The 16,496-nt window shown below is 53.5% G+C and overlaps 1 protein-coding gene across 6 annotated transcripts in view; it reads left to right on the forward strand.

Annotated features, from left to right (window-relative positions):
- The window catches only part of LINGO1 (leucine rich repeat and Ig domain containing 1), a 213,411-nt gene that overhangs the window by 74,480 nt on the left and 122,435 nt on the right, over positions 1–16,496 (forward strand). For 4 of the 6 annotated variants that reach the window (XR_002309906.2, XR_011491669.1, XR_011491668.1 and 1 more), the window contains one exon: positions 9,319–9,362. The exons of 1 other annotated variant lie outside the window; for it this stretch is intronic. The gene's annotated coding sequence lies outside the window, so the exon portion shown is untranslated. Of the gene's footprint in view, positions 1–4,613; positions 4,800–9,318; positions 9,363–16,496 lie in introns of those variants that run through there. One more of the 6 variants, XR_011491671.1, reaches the window with a different exon arrangement.

Here is a 16,496-nt window from a genome sequence, read left to right on the forward strand (position 1 = left end):
CTTGTCTGTCTTACTCACTGAGGACCCTCAGGGCCTGGCGCACAATAGGTGCTCAGGAAATACTTGTTGATTGTCTGGGTGCATAAATGAAAGTAGGGTGGGCTGTGAACTGCTCCTGGAGCCTGCAGTGCTCACCGCCTGAGCTCCTCAGATCCCCCCTTTCCTGCTTGGTTGGGAGGTAAGGACCCCAACCCCTCGGCTCACAGAAGCACCCCCTCCAGCTGGCCCCCTGCCTTGCTGCTTCCCTCCCCCAGCAGTGGCCTGGGGTTTTTTGCTTCTACTCTGCCCGCCACCTGCAGTAACTGCAAATCTTCAGTCTCCCTCCTTCCTCCCTCTGTCCTCCCCACTTACTCATTATAAAGAGAATAACTCCTGAAGTTGATGCCTTTGCCTCTGCTTTTACATTGCACTATAATTTGGCTATCTAAAGGGAGAAAGAAAAGAGAATCACTCCCCACTCTGTGCCCAGAGTAGTCTGTCTGCAGAAGGATTGGAGCAGACCCTGCCAACCCATTTTAGGCTGAGGCTCCTCAGGCAGGGCACAGGGCACAGGCCTGACCCAGGAAGCCTCAGCTCTGGCCCCACCCCCAGTCATCTATGCCCTTTCAGCCCCTCAACTCCGCTTTGGGGTATTGGGGTCATGTGCCCCCTTTCACAGGGAAGATGTGAGAGGTGCTGTCTGTCTGCTCCTCAGTTCCTTGGCTCCCCACTGGCCCTCTCTCACTACCTTGTGGGCCCTGGTGAAGGTGATGGTTGTGGATGCAACTGATGTGAGAAGGAGCGCAGAGAGGATTAGGGTTTGACAAAATCCCCCAGCGAGACCCCTCCTGGCCGGGGAGCCTGGCACGGAGGTTGGAGAAGTTCCAGGGACAGCCAGGTCAACAAGGAGAGGTGGGCTGGGTGTCCTGTCTGTGCACTGAGGGGTCTTTCTTCCATCTCCTACTGTGCCCTCCCCCCTTTCGCATGAGTGTTGTGGGAGCCCATGAAAACAGGCTGGTGGCGAAGGCCAACCCCCATGGTGCCTGGGACTGTGGGATCTGCATGGTTAGTTATATACTGACCCACACTCAGCCCCTGAGACTTCGTCCACCTGTAGCTGTCTTCTGCTCTCCTGCTGTATTGGCAGCGCCCTTTCCTCCCTTCTCCGCCAGGGGTGAAACAGAGTGTGTGTGTCTCACACTCCTTGGAGCGGCCTGTCACCCTCTGCAGTTTGGTTTCCCTGCTTGCCTCGTGACCTCAGTTCTCTGACGGGCTGGATAAAAGTTATGATTTTGCGCATCACCTGTTTGTTTCTCATTGTTGGACTGGGAGCTAGATGCTATGTCTTCGACTCAGCCTTGTTCTCCTCTCTGAAATGGGGATGCCCAACCCGCCTCGGAGGCTGCTAGGAGGGGAGGGAAGGTGAGCTGCTGTATCAGGCCCCGGCCCCCTACTCCATGGTGCCTCCTCAAGCCCCTGTTTGCTGTGACTCTGCTCCCCAGAGGCCATGGGGAGAAGGTACAGTGATGGGCAGGGGTGACTTTGGCTGGACTGGCTGGGAGACCATGGTAGGGGGGACCAGTCTGGGCCTTCTCACCCCTCAGAGGTTTAGGAAAAAATGTTCTACTCCACACATGCCCAGCAGCAGATTTTCTGGCCTGACCAGAGCTGAGACTGGGAGGCTCAGACAGGTCAATCAGCATCCCTGGAGTGGCCCCTCTGTTTTGGCCTCACATTTGCCAGTAACTGGCTGAGCCCCACTCCTCTGCTTGGATCAGCCCATGAGCTACTGGACACAGACGGTGATGCCCAATATTTCCATCCACCTGGCATTCAGGCTTTGCCCACTGAGTATGGCCCAAGCCTGTCTCTGCCCCTCCTACCACGAGACTCTCTCCCTCTGTCTGAACCCTGATTCCTCTCAGCCCTGCTCCTCTCTGGGTTCAGCTGATGTCTTGGGAAGCCTTGTGTTTGGATGTTCTGGGCGAGGCTTCCCTGGTCTGTGTGGGGACCAGGCTTCAGGCCCCAGCAGCAGGCCGGGCTGGTTACACGGAGCTTCCTGTGCCTCCAGCCGGCCCTGATGCCCGCAGAGCCCACAGGCCCAGGGGGCTGCGCTGGAGAAGCTGAGGCGGGAAGCCACTTGCCTGCAGAACCACAAGGTCAGGCTGGGCCTTTCCGTTTCTTCCTGGCAGTGGTGGGCCCTGGGGAGAGAGGCTGGCCACACTACCGTCTGTGGGAGCTGTGGCCTGCCCCTGTTGGGTGGCCAGGCTTGGTTTCCGGGGCTGCCTGGGAGCTGCAAGAGGAGCAGGCAGTGTCAGGGGCCTTCCTGGGTAAGAGCTCTTTGCCTCTTCTGTGCCCCTGGGCCCAGGAGGCTGGGACCTCAGGGTCCCAACATGAAGGACAGAAAGCCTGAGACTGGCCAGGGCTTTTTCAGAACAGCCTCTCAGGGCAATATGGTAGGTGGGGAAGGGGATGGTTTTTTTCAAGGGTCAGGCTGGAGTGGGCTGACTGTGTTCCCAGGAACCTGGCCAAGCCAGAAACCCTGGGTAGGGGCAAAGAAAACAGACCCGCTGGAGGGTCTTCCCTCGCCTGGGATGACCTGCTGCCTAAAGTGCCTCTCCTGGCCCAGCAAACATCTCAGAGAACCACTTCGGGTGTCTCTTCCCTCCCTCGCTCAGGTTTGGACTCTCCAGGCTCCCATCCCCCATCCACAGGCCACATGGTGTGGTACCTGACTGCCTACTGGTCTGTGAGCTCTTCTAATAGGGGTGGAGGCATCTCAGGTGGCGCTAGTGGTAAGGAACCCGCCTGCCAATGCAGGAGACTTAAGAGACGTGGGTTCGATCCCTGGGTTGAGAAGATCCCCTGAAGAAGGAAATGGCAACGCACTCCAGTGGTCTTGCCTGGAGGATCCCATGGCCAGAGGAGCCTGGTGGGATACAGCCCATAGAGTCTCAAAGAGTTGGACATGACTGAAACAACTTCGCACACACAGTACTGGAAATGGGTGCTGGTGGTCAATGACTGCTTAAGGACCTTTGGGCAGCATCCCACCTGCCTCTGTTGCTTTGTAGAAGCAGCTGCTCTCTGAGCCTCAGTTTCCCCTTTTCCATTGTGACTTCTTAGGGGCTACAGCTTAGTGATCAGCCTAGGCTTTGGGGTGCCCGCCTCCTTGGGCCTTTCCTGAGCTGCTCTGTCTCTGCTTCCCTGGATTCTTGACACCCCCCAGGCCCTGGCTTCTAATGTCCACATCCTTCTTTATTCAGAGCCCTGACCCACCTCTTCAGGAAGCTCTCTCTGATGCCTTCAGCCATCACTGGTCTGAGCCGGAAGCTTCTGATGGTGTCCCAGTTGCTCCCTTCCACTTGCCACACACTGCTGGCTATGTGCGGGGCTCTGGCTACACAGAGACTGCTCAGCATGACCCACATGCGCAGGGGGCCTGTAGAATCCCACAGGCAGGGTGGGGAGGCACTGGTATAGGAGACTGAGGGAGTAGAAATTCCTGCCCAGGGGCCGATGAGGCAACATTTGAGCTGTCCCTTGAAGGAGGAGGCTGGAGATGAGGGGAGTCTTGGGGTCAGAGTCCAGGCTAGAAAGGGACTTAAATGTCAGGTAAGGAATTATGGGATCTGGCCTCCCTTTGCAGGTAGAGAGCCCAGGGAAGAGGCCACCCACCCCCTTCTAACATTGGGTCTGAGAGCAGACCCTTCCGATGATGCCTGGAACCCTCCACCCACACCCTCTGATCTGTGGTCTCCTACTTGTCCTTAGATTTCTGCTCTAAGGATGTTATCTCAGGCAAGCCTCCCTTGACTTCTGTCTCTGCTCTCAGAGTGCCCCCGCCCCGCCCCGCCCCAACAAGTGTGACCCCTGATTGCTCACCAGGCTTTTGGGCCACTGAGGGCAGGAATCAGAAGGGACTGGTGGTCCCTGGGGTCCCTAGCTGCCAGTCCAATGCTCCGCACAGAGTAGGTGCTCAATAAATATTGATTGATTGGGTGGACATATGTTGCAGCACAGAGCCAAGAGTCCCAGGCAGGAGGGTGGGGTTGACTGCGGATGGGGAGGCATGGACCTCCAGTGATGGGGGACAAAACCTGGGTCCCAGTTGGAGCTGGGCTTCTTTTGTGCGTCTTTAGGCGGCTCTTTAAAGAGCCCTTTGCTGGAACAAAAGTCATCTCTGGCAGCGCCTCAGTGGGCGGGCTGGGCCTCGCGGCTCCCTTTGGAAATGCTTTGAGAAGAGGGGGTCTGCGCCAGCTTGTCACCCCCAGGCTGGCTGGTGACTCTGGGGAGTGGGGAAGGCCATGGGGGTGGGGCTGTGGGAGGCAGGGCCATTGGCCGATCCAGTCCTGACCTCAACAAAATTATTTTTAAAACCTGCGAGAGAAAGGGGATATTTTTAACCTTTGTTCCATCAAGGCATCCCAAGGGAAAAAGAAAGGGGAAGGAGGCAGATGGAGAATTGGGAGAGGGGCATGAACAGAGGTGGGGGCTTCCAAGGGAGGATGAGCAGCCCCAGAGAACCCTGAGGATGAGCTTTTTTGTCCCCAGCCCTTTTAAATTTTTTAAAAGCTCCAAACAGCAAGAGGGACAGAGGAGTTCATTATATCGAGTTATCTCCTCCGTTTCAGGCAAAGATCAATCTTCCGAGTCTTGCAGCTCCGAGGGGGAAGCGAAGAGAAAGAAAACGGGAGGCGAAGGAAAAAAACTCCCTGGACCAATTTCCGCTGGCTAACACGATTACTTGGCTGCCTGGCAGCAGCGCCAGCTGTTGGCAGCCATCCTGGCCCCCCGCCAGTCGCGCTCAGTTGCCGGCCGCCCCCCAAGGCTCCCTCCTGAATGGGACAGGTTGGCAGGTGTGAGGGCCCCAGTTCCCCCCTGGGGCAGGGGCTGCTGGACTTGGCATGCCAGGGAGGCCCCAAGCCTTGCTGCTCTCCAGTGTGCATCCGCCACTCCACCTGGCTTTGTCTCAGCTTTGCGCCCACCTCCCTGCCTTTGCTCAGAGGGTCCTGCCCTGCCGGGTCTGCCTTCTGGCTCCTTCCTGCTTCATATGGGAGCAGGTTGTGTAGGAAACAGAAGCACAGGCCTTGGAGTCAGATAGAGCTGCCTCTGCCCACTCATTCATTCATTCATCAGATATCTACTGAGTGCTATGTGCCGAGTACCGCACAGGGTAGGAGGTGGATGCAGAGGTGAGTAAGATGCATATGGTCCCTCCCTGCCTTACTGGGTTCATCTTATGATGAGGAGATGCATGAACAACAAGGAGTAAATCAACAAGATAATGTCAGATAGGGATAAAGTCTGGGGCTTCCCTGGAGGCTTAGCGGTAAAGAATCTGCCTGCAATGCAGGAAATCTGGGTTTGATCCCTGGGTTGGGAAGATTCCCTGGAGGATGGCATGGCAACCCACTGCAGTATTCTTGCCTGGAGAATCCCATGGACAGAGGAGCCTTGCGGGCTGCAGTCCATGGGGTTGCAAGGAGTCAGACATGACTGAAGCGACTAAACAGCAGCAGCAGGGATAAAATCCATGAAAGATGGGAGAGGTTGGGGTGGCTGGGGGTGACCAGGGAAGATAGAGGAGGTCCCATTTGAACAGGATGGTAAGAAGGTCTGGGGAAATAGCATTCTGGGCAGAAGGAGCAGCAATGACAGAGTCCCCGAAACTGGCTGGTGTGGGAGGGGGCCAGACTGTGGTTCAAGGTGAATTCTGAGCCATGGTGGGCAGACTTTGAACAGTTTGGACTTGATTCTCTCTGCCATGGAGACCCCTTGCATATGGCTGGAGAGCAAAGGATTCTGTCTGTACCATTATGTGCCTGCTGTGATAGTTTGGGACCAGGGTGGGATCAGGGAGCCCGGAGAGGCAGGAGGCTGCTGCAGTTATCCAGGCAAGGGCTGATGAGGGCAAGAGCAGAGGAACAGGGGAAGCAGGTAGGTTTGGGATGTGTTTCCGGGGTTGTACTGACCTGGTGTGTTGATGGCTTGGGTGTGGGGTGAGGCAGAGAGGAGTCAAGACTTGAGGGAGATGTAATTTTGGGGATAAAAATTAAGAGTTCTGTTTTGGACAGGTCTCTTAGATGAGCAAGTGGAGATGACAAATAGGCCTGTGGATATGCGCAGCTGGTGCTCAGGAGAGAGCTGGGGCTGGAGAGAGATTGGGGGGCGTGGCTGGATTTAAAGCTACAGAGACCAGGTGAGAGCAGGGAATTAGGAGAGAGCAGAGAGCCCTGCCAGCCCTGGGGCCTTGGATGTTTGGAGGCAGGTTGGGTGAGAAGGGAGGAAAGCCTGGGAGCACAACCAGGAGAGGCTGAATTCTGGGAGCTCAGTGTTTCCTGTAGGAGGAAGCAGTTAGCTCCATCAGGGTGACTGCTGGGTTTGGCAAAACGGAGGTTTCTGGGAACCTTGAGAAGAGCAGTTTTGTGGAGTGACGGAGTGGAAGCACAACTGGAGAGGGAGTGAGGAAGAGCTGGAAGTGAGGGAGCGGAGGCTGAGATGCTGAGTAGGGACTGCTCGAGACCTTTGCTATAAATGGGAGCAGAAGGATGGAAGGGCATGTGGGTCATGTGGGTTAAGGAACGTCTCTCCCTCTCGCCCTCCCTTTTTCCTCCCTCTCTCTCTTCCTCCATCATATCAAAGAAAATCGATACGTTCTTTATCAGATGCGTGACCTTGGGTGATAAAGTTAACCTCTCGGAGCCTCCGTTCCACATCTGCAAAATAGAAATGACAACCCAGATGTTACTGGATCTGGCAACTAGTAATGTACTCAATAAATGGGAATTGTTCTTCAGTAGGCATTTGCCAGGGAATAGTCAGCCTGGCGTTGGCATAGACATTTTTGGAGGACAATTTGGCAGTGTATCCAAATTTAAAATGTGTATACCCTGAGATCTCACCCCTGTGGTCCAGGGGTTAAGACTCCAACTTCCACTGCAGGGACTGTGGATTTGATCCCTGATTGGGGAACTGAGAAGTGCTCCCCCTGCAAGAAAAAAGTAAGATGTGTACACCTTTTGACCTACTTTTTAGGAATGCATGTGTACAAAGAGGCAGGCTTTTCCATAGCAATGAAAATAAAAAATTGGAACCCCCTAAGCACTCATCTTGGGAGGTCTGATTAAGTAGGTGAGCGTTTGTCCCTGAGTGGAGTTCCTCCATGTAGCACTGAGCATGGGGGGGGGGGGGGGCTCCGTTTGGAGCGTGGACACTGGTGTTCATGTGCTCAGCCATTCCCTGGGCTGGACGTTCTTGGGCAGGTTACTCTGCAGTTTGGTTTTCTCCTCTACAAATTAGGCTAACAGCAGCCCCCATCTTGGGGAGAGGAGTGTTACGATAATTAAATGGGTTAATACATATAGTGCTCAACCCAGTATCTGGCCCATAGTAGGTGCTCAGTGAATACAAGCAGTGATCATTATTATCTTTATATATAGATAGGGAACGTTTTCCAAAATCTATTAAGTGAGGAACCTGATTATACACTAGCACAGACACTTTCCTGCCTGGTGTGTAACCGCGGGTTTGTTCTATATATAAACACTTGTGCACCTCTCTGTATGTCTGTGCAAATGCTTAGTGAAAGTTTCCCACCAGATGGGCAGTCAAGACCTCTGGAGCTGTGGTTGTGAGTGAGAATATGTTTACCCTGTAGGTATCTGTATTTGAAGGGCTTCCTTGGTGGCTCAATGGTAAAGAATCCTCCTGCAATGCAGGAGATGTGGGTTCAATCCCTGGGTAGGGAAGATCCCCTAGAGAGGGAAATGGCAACCCACTCCAGTATTTTTGCCTGGGAAATCCCATGGACAGAGGAACCTGATGGGCTACAGTCCATGGGGTGGCAAAGAGTAGGACAGGACTGAGCGACTAAACAACAACAGCATCTGTATCTGAAGCTCTTTAACAAGAGAAAGCTTTCATGTGCAGGCACACCTCAGAGATATTGTGGGTTTGGTTCTAGACCCCCACAATAAAATGAATATTGTAGTAAAGTGAGTCACATGAAGTTTTTGGTCTCCCAGTGTACATAAAAGTTATGTTTACACTATATTACAGTCTATTAAGTAATAGCATTATGGCTGAAAAAAACCAGGTTCATACCTTAATTAAAAAATAGTTCATTGCTAAAAAAATTTTAACCATCATCTGAGCCTTCAGTGAGTCATAATCTTTTTGCTAGTGGAGGGTTTCAGCTATTGCAAAATTACCAAAAAGTGACACAGAGGCATGAAGCAAGCAAATGCTGTTGGAAAAATGGTGCTGATAGACTTACTCAATGCAGGGTTGGCACAAACCTTTAATTTGTAAAAACAATAACTGTAAAGTGCAGTAAAGCAAGATATGCCTGTATTACTTATATAGGAATAAGACTACAATATGTAATGAAAGGTAAATTAGGCCTTTCTCTCCTCCAGGAAGCCTTACCAGACTGCACTGGCCCATAGCCCAAAACTAGTAGATCTATAAGCCACATTTCCTTCTGTGATCTATAAGCCACATTTCCACATTCCTTGAGTCAGTGGTGTGTGCATATACGTGTGGTCTCCTCGGTTAGCCTGTGAACTCCTTGAGGGCGTGGACTATGCACTTTGCAGGCCAGACACAACTAGACGAGCAGTTCTCAAAGTGTGATCCCCAAATGGCAGTGTCAGCATCGCCTGGGAGCTTCTTGGAAATGCTGATTCTTGGGCCCCATCCTGGACCTGCTGAAATCAGAAACTCTGGAGGTGGGGCCCAGCACATTGTGTTTTCACAAGCCCTCCAGGCAACTCTGATTCACCCACTGGTATTGATGGGGAAGTCAAGGCCCAATGAGGGGAGTGGGCCTGCCCAGGGTCATGGGGTGAACTGGTGACAAAGCTGAGATGACCAGGTCAAGGTGCCACTTAAAGGTGAAAGAAAGAGCTTGGGTGCTCCCTCTGGCCACCACATCTGACCCCAGGAGGGAGAATCTGAGGCTCAGTCCTGTGTGTCCAGGGGCCAGAGAACCCACAGGTACAGGTAGGAGGGGAAGCTGCTCTTTGCTTATGTGCGCGTGCCTCAGGGCCCACGTGGAGCTCTGGGCCTGCAGCAGGAACCCTCTGGGGCAACTCCATCTCTCCTGAGGCCCCTCCCCAGCCAGCTGCAGCAGGGTACTTGACTTACGGAAAAGGGCATTCTTAACTCTGTGCAGTGAGTCTGGCACCCCTGGGCTGCCCAGTCTCCTACTCCCTCTGTCCTGGGCTGCGGGGCAGAGGCTGGGTGGGGTTGATCGCCAGACGGGTCCTCTGGGTGAAGAGTCTGCAGGTCTCCATCTGACCGTGCTCTCACCCCTTCTCTGCTGTCTCTCTGCAGGTGTCCCTCTGAAGAGTCCCTGAGCCTGCCGGCACCCCCTAGAGGTAAGCAGTGCATGTCTGGGGTGTTGGATGAGGAGAGGACCGGAGGGTGAAATGTATGCGGGGCAGGTTCCAGAGGCCTTGTCTCCTTCTGCTTGGCCCTCTCTGCCATCTTTTCTTTCTTTCTTTCTCCTCTTCCATCTCCTGGAGCCCCTGCCCTCCTCCAGCCATGTTCCTGGGGGTGCTTCTGAGTTGCAGAATGCAGAAGGGGGTTGGGATCAGCTTTCAGGGAAGAAAAGAGGAGAGTGGTTCCTAGGTCGGACGGGGTGAGGCTTACTAATGCTGGGGACCAGCTGCTGGTGTTTGGGAGCTGCTGGCCTAGGAACTAGTCAGGAGTGGGGCTCGGGGACCCTGGAGGTCCCTCACTGAGCAGGGGGCAGAGCTGTGGGCCTGCCTGTGAGGGACAAGCCAGGGCATGAGTTAGGCTGTGGGTGCTGTGGGTGGTCGAGCTCAGGGTTTGGGGGCCTGGTTGTGCTCTGCAATGAATAAGCATTTTGGGGACAGTATTCTGGGGTCTGGAGAATGCTGTTTGATGAGGGGCTGCATGGACAGGCCCCAGCAGGTCTCCATGCAGGGCAGATGCTTTCCCTCCCCTCCCCCCAGTTTCTTGTGTCTCCTCGGACTTCAGCTCCAAGGAGGCTTTGCTGAGTGGATGATTTCTAGGAGGGCTCTGGCTCTAATTTGGCGTCAGGGGCCCCAGGGTGTCTGCTGAGTCAGTCTCGCCTCCACGCAAGGGAGGGAGCAGAGGAGTGTGAAGGGGGGAGGTGGCACCATCCCCCCCACCAAGCCTTTCACAGCAATAGCAGCAGCCAGCGGGGAGCACTGGGACTTGAGGGTAGGGTTCCCTGGTCCTCCACCCTCATCTGACCATCTAGCCTTGCTGCACGCACAGGGCGGGGGTTCACTGGGATAACCATTTGGAGTCCTGGCTTCCCCCTTGTCTTTGTGACTCTTCTGCATTTCCCCATCTGTCAGAGGGGACCTTCACAGCGCATCCTTCAGGGCATTGTGTTGTGAAGAGAAGGCTTGCTACAGAGCCTAGAACACAATTGATGCTAAAGATATTAAAAGGCACATCAGTTATTCTTGCCTCAGGGACTGAGTTCTGTGAGCACAGAGCCTGGGGTCAGGCAAGGGGTGGGTCTGGTTGTTGGGAAGAGTCTGTAGGACTCTGGGGAACAGAGCAGAACTCGGACACCCCTGCAAAGGCCAGCACAGACTTCCTGCCATTCTTGCGAGGAAAAACTGCCCAGTGAACCCAGTCCAGGTAGACTGCCTGGAGGAGGGGTGTTAATTGTTATTAATTTGCCATGGTTAGCCACCTCTTTCGAGTCTACAAGAAACATTTTTCACACTTTAATTAGCCCATTAATCTTAACAACAGCTCATGAGTGGGAGCAGTTTGTTCCCTTCCTAGAGGTGGAAATGCCGAGGCTGGGAGGTGGGGATGGGGCCCTGTTGGTCAAGATAGGATCTGGCTCAGGTTCTCTCTCCAAGTTCTACAGTCTGCACATCACTCCCAGCTACTCCACACACTGCCTCCCTGTTTGGGGCCTCCCAAGGGGATACGAATGGTTGGAGGCCACACTCTTGTCCACCATGCCTCCTGTCCAGGTCCCCAGGAGCTGGGGTCTGCCCTCCAGAGAAGCCATGACATGAGGTGTGGGAGCCACAATCAGCAGGGCTGCACGATGAAGCCACTTGGCTGGTCTCTGGGGTTCCCTCTCTGTGGCACACCCCTCTTTCCTCTCCTCTGTCTGCACACTAAGCCCCTCTGCTCAGAGTGTGCCCCTCTTAGAAGCTACCCCACAGTCACTGCCCTTAGCTGCTCTCTGCAGTTCACCATCCCCTGCTTGGCCAAGTGGGTCCCAGCCCCACTCGGTTGAGTGAGAGCAAGCCAGGTGCTTGTTTCAGACATGGGCTTCAGCTACAGGGATGCTGCTTAGGGGTAGAACTGGGAAGGGGCAGGTTCAGATCCGCGGGGCTGACTGCAGAAGTCTGAAGGGATGTCATCCGGCACACCTGGAACTGGCATCTGATGCATGTTTGATTATTTATGACTCGTGGGATGGCCCGAGGAATCTTTGGAAGAGAAGAAACCTGTGCTGGAACAGCGCCCACATGGGGGGGCGGGGCACGGGGAGCCTGGCAGGGAGGCATTATGCAAATCTGGGAGCCACGGTTACAGCAGCATCTGTCCAGGGACAGAAGGGAGCCGCGGGTCACACCAGGGCACAGGCTCCATCTGCACTCAAGGCTGGGCGCGGGTGGTGGCCAGCCTTGGTCAGTGCTCTGCCCCATGTGAAGCCACACGTGGGCATCTGAGGGGACCAGAAATGTGAGAGCCGCTCCAGAAGGGGCCTGGGTCCACCTAGCAGAGCCCAGGAGGCCTAGGGAAATGCTCTGGCCTGGATAGGTGGGCTTGCCATACACCCACCCCCTCTCCATCACGCCTGCCAGAATTCACTGGCTTGACTTTTGGTGTGGGTTTGAGATGTGGACCCAAGCTCTGACTGCCCTCATTTCTAAAACAGGGGACTGATGGCGCTGGGAGTCAGGCCTGTGCCCTGATTGACATCCTATTCCTGGGGATGTAATTTTTAGGTTTTAAGAAGTCAGAGTGTCTCTTTTTCCTTGGTTTTCACCTCTGTTAGCTCAGCACAGAAGGGAGACCCCATGGCCCTTTCCCCTCTCCCCACCAGGCCTTCAGTCGTGGGCATTTCTATAATGCTTGGGGATAAACTTAGCAGAAAAGTAGAGAGTTAAGAGCCCAAGTTTGAAGCCAGATCACCTGGGTTCATACTGTCACCATTTGTGAGCTGTGTGACTTTGAGCAAGTTTCCTAATTTCTCTGTTCTTCAGTTTCCTCATCTGTACCATGGGCGCAACAGGCGCTTCCTCATGGGGATGTTGGATAAGATGATGTGTGAGAAGCTTTTAAACATGGCCTGGCATGTGGCAAGGGCCCCGTCCATGGCGCTACTATGATTGCCACGATTGGTGGCCGGTTACTCTTATTGGTGGTAGGCAGCTGAGCCAGCTGCGGCTGACCCAGTGGTATTTGGGTCTCTGTACTCCCGCACCTGCGGTTGTGGTGGTGGGAAGGCGGCTCTGCTGTCCTCCTCTGGGTATCAATTACTGAAGGCTGCCGGGGGGCACTGCTGAGTACAAGGGAGCTTGTCCCTGCTTTGGTGATTGGTGCTTTCAGCTGCCAGGGTGGAGGGGGGCACAGAGGGGTGACATCGAGTTGCAAGCAGATAGAGAGGCTGCTTTAAACGGGGTGCAGGAAGGCAGCAGCCGTAATGCTGGGGCTGGCCTGAAAGGCAGGGCAGGTGGAAGTGGGAGGCAGAGAGGAGAGAGGGGAAGAGAAAGAACTGGCACATGCCACCTGCCGGGCACCTAGCACAGTTTTCACACACGTAACCTCCTTCAACCCTCATAGAGAAGAGGGCTATCGCTAGCTCTGTTTCCATATGCAAAACGGAGGCCCATACAGGGAGGGCGAGTTGATCCAAGTCACAGAAGAGGCAGAGGTGGAATTGAACCCCACTGTATCCTATGTCCTGGGGGGCCTGCAGGGCACCAGGAACTGGTGGGGTTGTAGTGCTAGGCTCTGGCTGTTCTGAGCTGTGGTCATGCATGGCCCCGGGTGTGCATGTATGACTATGTGTCCATGTCCTCCCTGTTTGGCTGGATGCTTCTGGGAGATTGGGGCAGCTGGGTGGCTCTCTGCTGTCTCCTGTGGAATTGGCATCTGGGGGACAGCTTCCACATTGGAGCCTGGTGCCTGGCACTTAACCCTGTTCTGCACATGACTCTGTCTGATCCGCCACCCAGGAAGAGGGGATTTCTAGCGTGGACTAGAGGTGCCCCAGGATAATAAAAATAATTACTGGCTGAGATGTTGTATGCCAGGCACGGGTTAGTGATAATTCTATTATACCCATTCTACTGCTAAAGAAATTGAGGCAGAGAAGGTGTAGTGAGATAGGGTTCTGACCTGGTGGGGCCCAGCTCTGGTTTTGCTCTCTTTAAAGCTTAGAGAGTCAGGATCCTGCCCAGCCCTGTGGGCCAGGCCCCAGGGAGGCCTCTGATATGCACCGCCTCAAGGAGCCTGCCAGCAGGTTCTAACTGTTCTTATAGACGTGGAAGCTGAGGCTCAGGAGGGGCTCAGGGCACTCTGGTGAAAAGTCAGGCCTTTGTCCCCCAGCTTGCTACCTCACAGTGCCTGCTCACCTCCTGCCCTGCTACTTGTGGAGTGAATGCATCCTAACCTAGCCGCCCTCCCCAGGCTCACGCCTGTTAACACAGCTGGAGGGGAGGAGAGAGCCTGGTTTGGTGCAGACACAGAAAGTCAGGGAGGCAGGGGCGGCCCCTGCATGGGTGGGCGGGGGGCCGGGGCTGGACTCTTGGTCTCAGGGATGTCTTGCTGAGCCTCCGGCACCCCACCCAGTCTCATGTCTTTTTTCAGCCTTTTTTTTTTTTTTCTGCCCCACCGCATGGTTTGTGGGATTTCAGTTCCCCAACCAGGGATTGAACCTGGGCCTTGGCAGTGAAAACACTGAATTGAAACCACTAGGCCACCAGGGAACTCACATAACCTTTGTATTATTTATTTATACCATTTTATTTTTAAAATATTTTTTGGAGTATAGTTGCTTTACTGTTTCTGCTATACAACAAAGTGAATCAGCCATATGTATACATGTATCCATGGGGTTATAAGGTATATGTCTGCGATCTATATGCATACAGTCCACGGGGTCACAAAGAGTCAGACCCAACTGAGCGACTGAACAACACTGCATATATCCCCTTGTTTTTGGATTTCCTTTCCATTTATGTCACAGAGCACTGAGTACAGCTCCCCGTGCAGTAGGTTCTCATTAGTTACCTATTTTACACATAGTCGTGTATCTCTGTCAATCCCAATCTCCCAATTCATCCCATCATTCCCCCTTGGTGTCTATACATTTGTTCTCTATGTCTGTGTCTCTACTTCTGCTTTGCAAATAAGATCATCTGTACCATTTTTCTAGATTCCACCTATATGTGTTAATATATAATGTTTGTTTTTCTTTTTCTGACTTCACTATGTATGACAGACTTGAGGCCCATCCACATCGCTGCAAATGACATAGTTTCATTTTTTTTTTTTTCTGGCTGAGTAATATTCAACTGTATATATGCACCACATCTTTATCCATTCCTCTATCGATGGACATTTAGGCTGCTTCTATGTTCAGGCTATTGTAAATAGTGCTGCAGTGACATGTCCTCTTTAGTATGGGTAATTGTCAAGAACCTGGGCTGTGGCATCAGAAAGTCTGCTGTGCATCCCCGCTCTAGTACTTACCAGCTGTGTGACTGTTGACATGTTGAGCCCTCTGTGCCTCAGTTTTCTTACCTGGAGAAGGGAGAATGATAGCACAACCCACCTTGCAGAGCTGTTGGAGGATCAGCTGGAGTGCTCATGGACACACCAAGAGTGAGGCTTTTCACACAGTAGGCACTCAACAAATTCTAGTCATAGATGCCAATATTGTTATTAGCAGGGCTGTGGAATGTTCTAGGACGAGAACAGGACCCTCCCAGCTCCTGTGTGCAACTAGAGACCAGAGGCAGGAGGGGCAGGGCTGGAGCCTGCCACAACTTCCACCCCCAGTCCCCACCCCCGAACTCCCCCCCTCCAGACTTCAGGTCCGGAGTTCCCCTGACCTGAGGAGGAGCTGTGGGTGTGGTGGGAGAAAGCTGTTTGTTTGGTTTTTTTCTTCCAATTTACATGTTACCTATTATATATTTATACCCACTTTATTCTATCAAATATTTGAGAAGGCTTCCAAGCATACTAAGAGATGTAATCCAGGAAAAATAGGATGCAATAGGAAGAAAAGGCTCTGGGCACATTAGATCGTGGACACACTGGGTCTGAGGCCACCTGTGCCTGCCTGCCTGCCTCAAGAACTTCCAGTGTTTCCTCCTTGCCTGAGTACGAGCCGCAGTTCCCTGTGCCTGGATTTCTGGCTCTCAGCCCTGAGCCCAGCTCAGCCTTTGGGGCTGCCCTATGCCCACCTCGCCAGTGGCTCCTGAGCTGCTCAGAGGCAGGACAGAGTCTTCCCTGCTACCTTCCCAATGTTTCCTGGGCTCCTGAGGGATGGAAGTCTCCATAAAGTGGGGCAGGGAAGGAGGGTTAAAGGAAAGGGATGTTCAGCAGTCACAGAGGATGGGATCTCCAGTTTGCAGAATCTTGCTTATACTCAGCCATGTCCAGCCCGTGAAGCAGCCTGTGAAATAGGACACCAACAATGCACCAATTACAAACACAGTGATGCTTCCTAAGTGCCCGGTGTGTGCCTGGCACTGTTCTATGCATTTTACAAATCTTTATTTATTTAATCCTCACCACAACCCATGAGGCCGTTTCACAGAAGAAGAAATGAAAACAGAAAGGTTAAGTAACTTGCCCAATGTAACACAACTCATAAGTGGCCAAATGGGGATTTGAACTCAGGCACTCTGGATTCAAGAGAAAGGGGTGGGGTCCATTATTTATTACACTTCCATTATATTCCAAGCATTTGACCCAGCCGGTGGACTGATGAGGGAGTAATGTTACACTCATATTACCCATGAAGAAACAGGGCCTTAGAGAAGATGAGGCTTGCAAGGCCACATAGCTGGGAAGGAGTAGACAAGATAAGTTCCTATTAGCTCCGTCTGATCCCCTAGAGCCACTGCTGGAGGTCCCTCCCTGGAGGCTAAAAGGAAGGGGCAGGAGTGAGGTGGTGAGGGCTGTAGAAAGCCCAACTCCAGATGTGGCCATCACTCAGGCCCTGGCCCTCAGTGAGGCTTTGGTCTCTGGCCTGGCTGGAAGCTGAGAAGACTCTGAGGGTCAGGACTCAGGCAGGCCCCAGTGCAGTCCACCTGCCTTGGGCTTGTGGGGCTGTGGCGTGGCTGTGACGAATGGGCTCCTGACAGGCTGAGCACCAATCATACTGCTGGTGGTGGGAGAAGGCGGCTGCCTGAAATGCTTGCACTGTGGTAGAATCTATCACCACCAGGCCTGGCTGGACTGGGATGGGGAGAGGCAGCCAGGGGTAGAGGGGAAGTAGGCCTGGTCTGAGGGAGGAGAAACAG

This window comes from Odocoileus virginianus, chromosome 16, assembly GCF_023699985.2.
Source record: "Odocoileus virginianus isolate 20LAN1187 ecotype Illinois chromosome 16, Ovbor_1.2, whole genome shotgun sequence".
NCBI classification, from domain to species: Eukaryota; Metazoa; Chordata; class Mammalia; order Artiodactyla; family Cervidae; genus Odocoileus; species Odocoileus virginianus.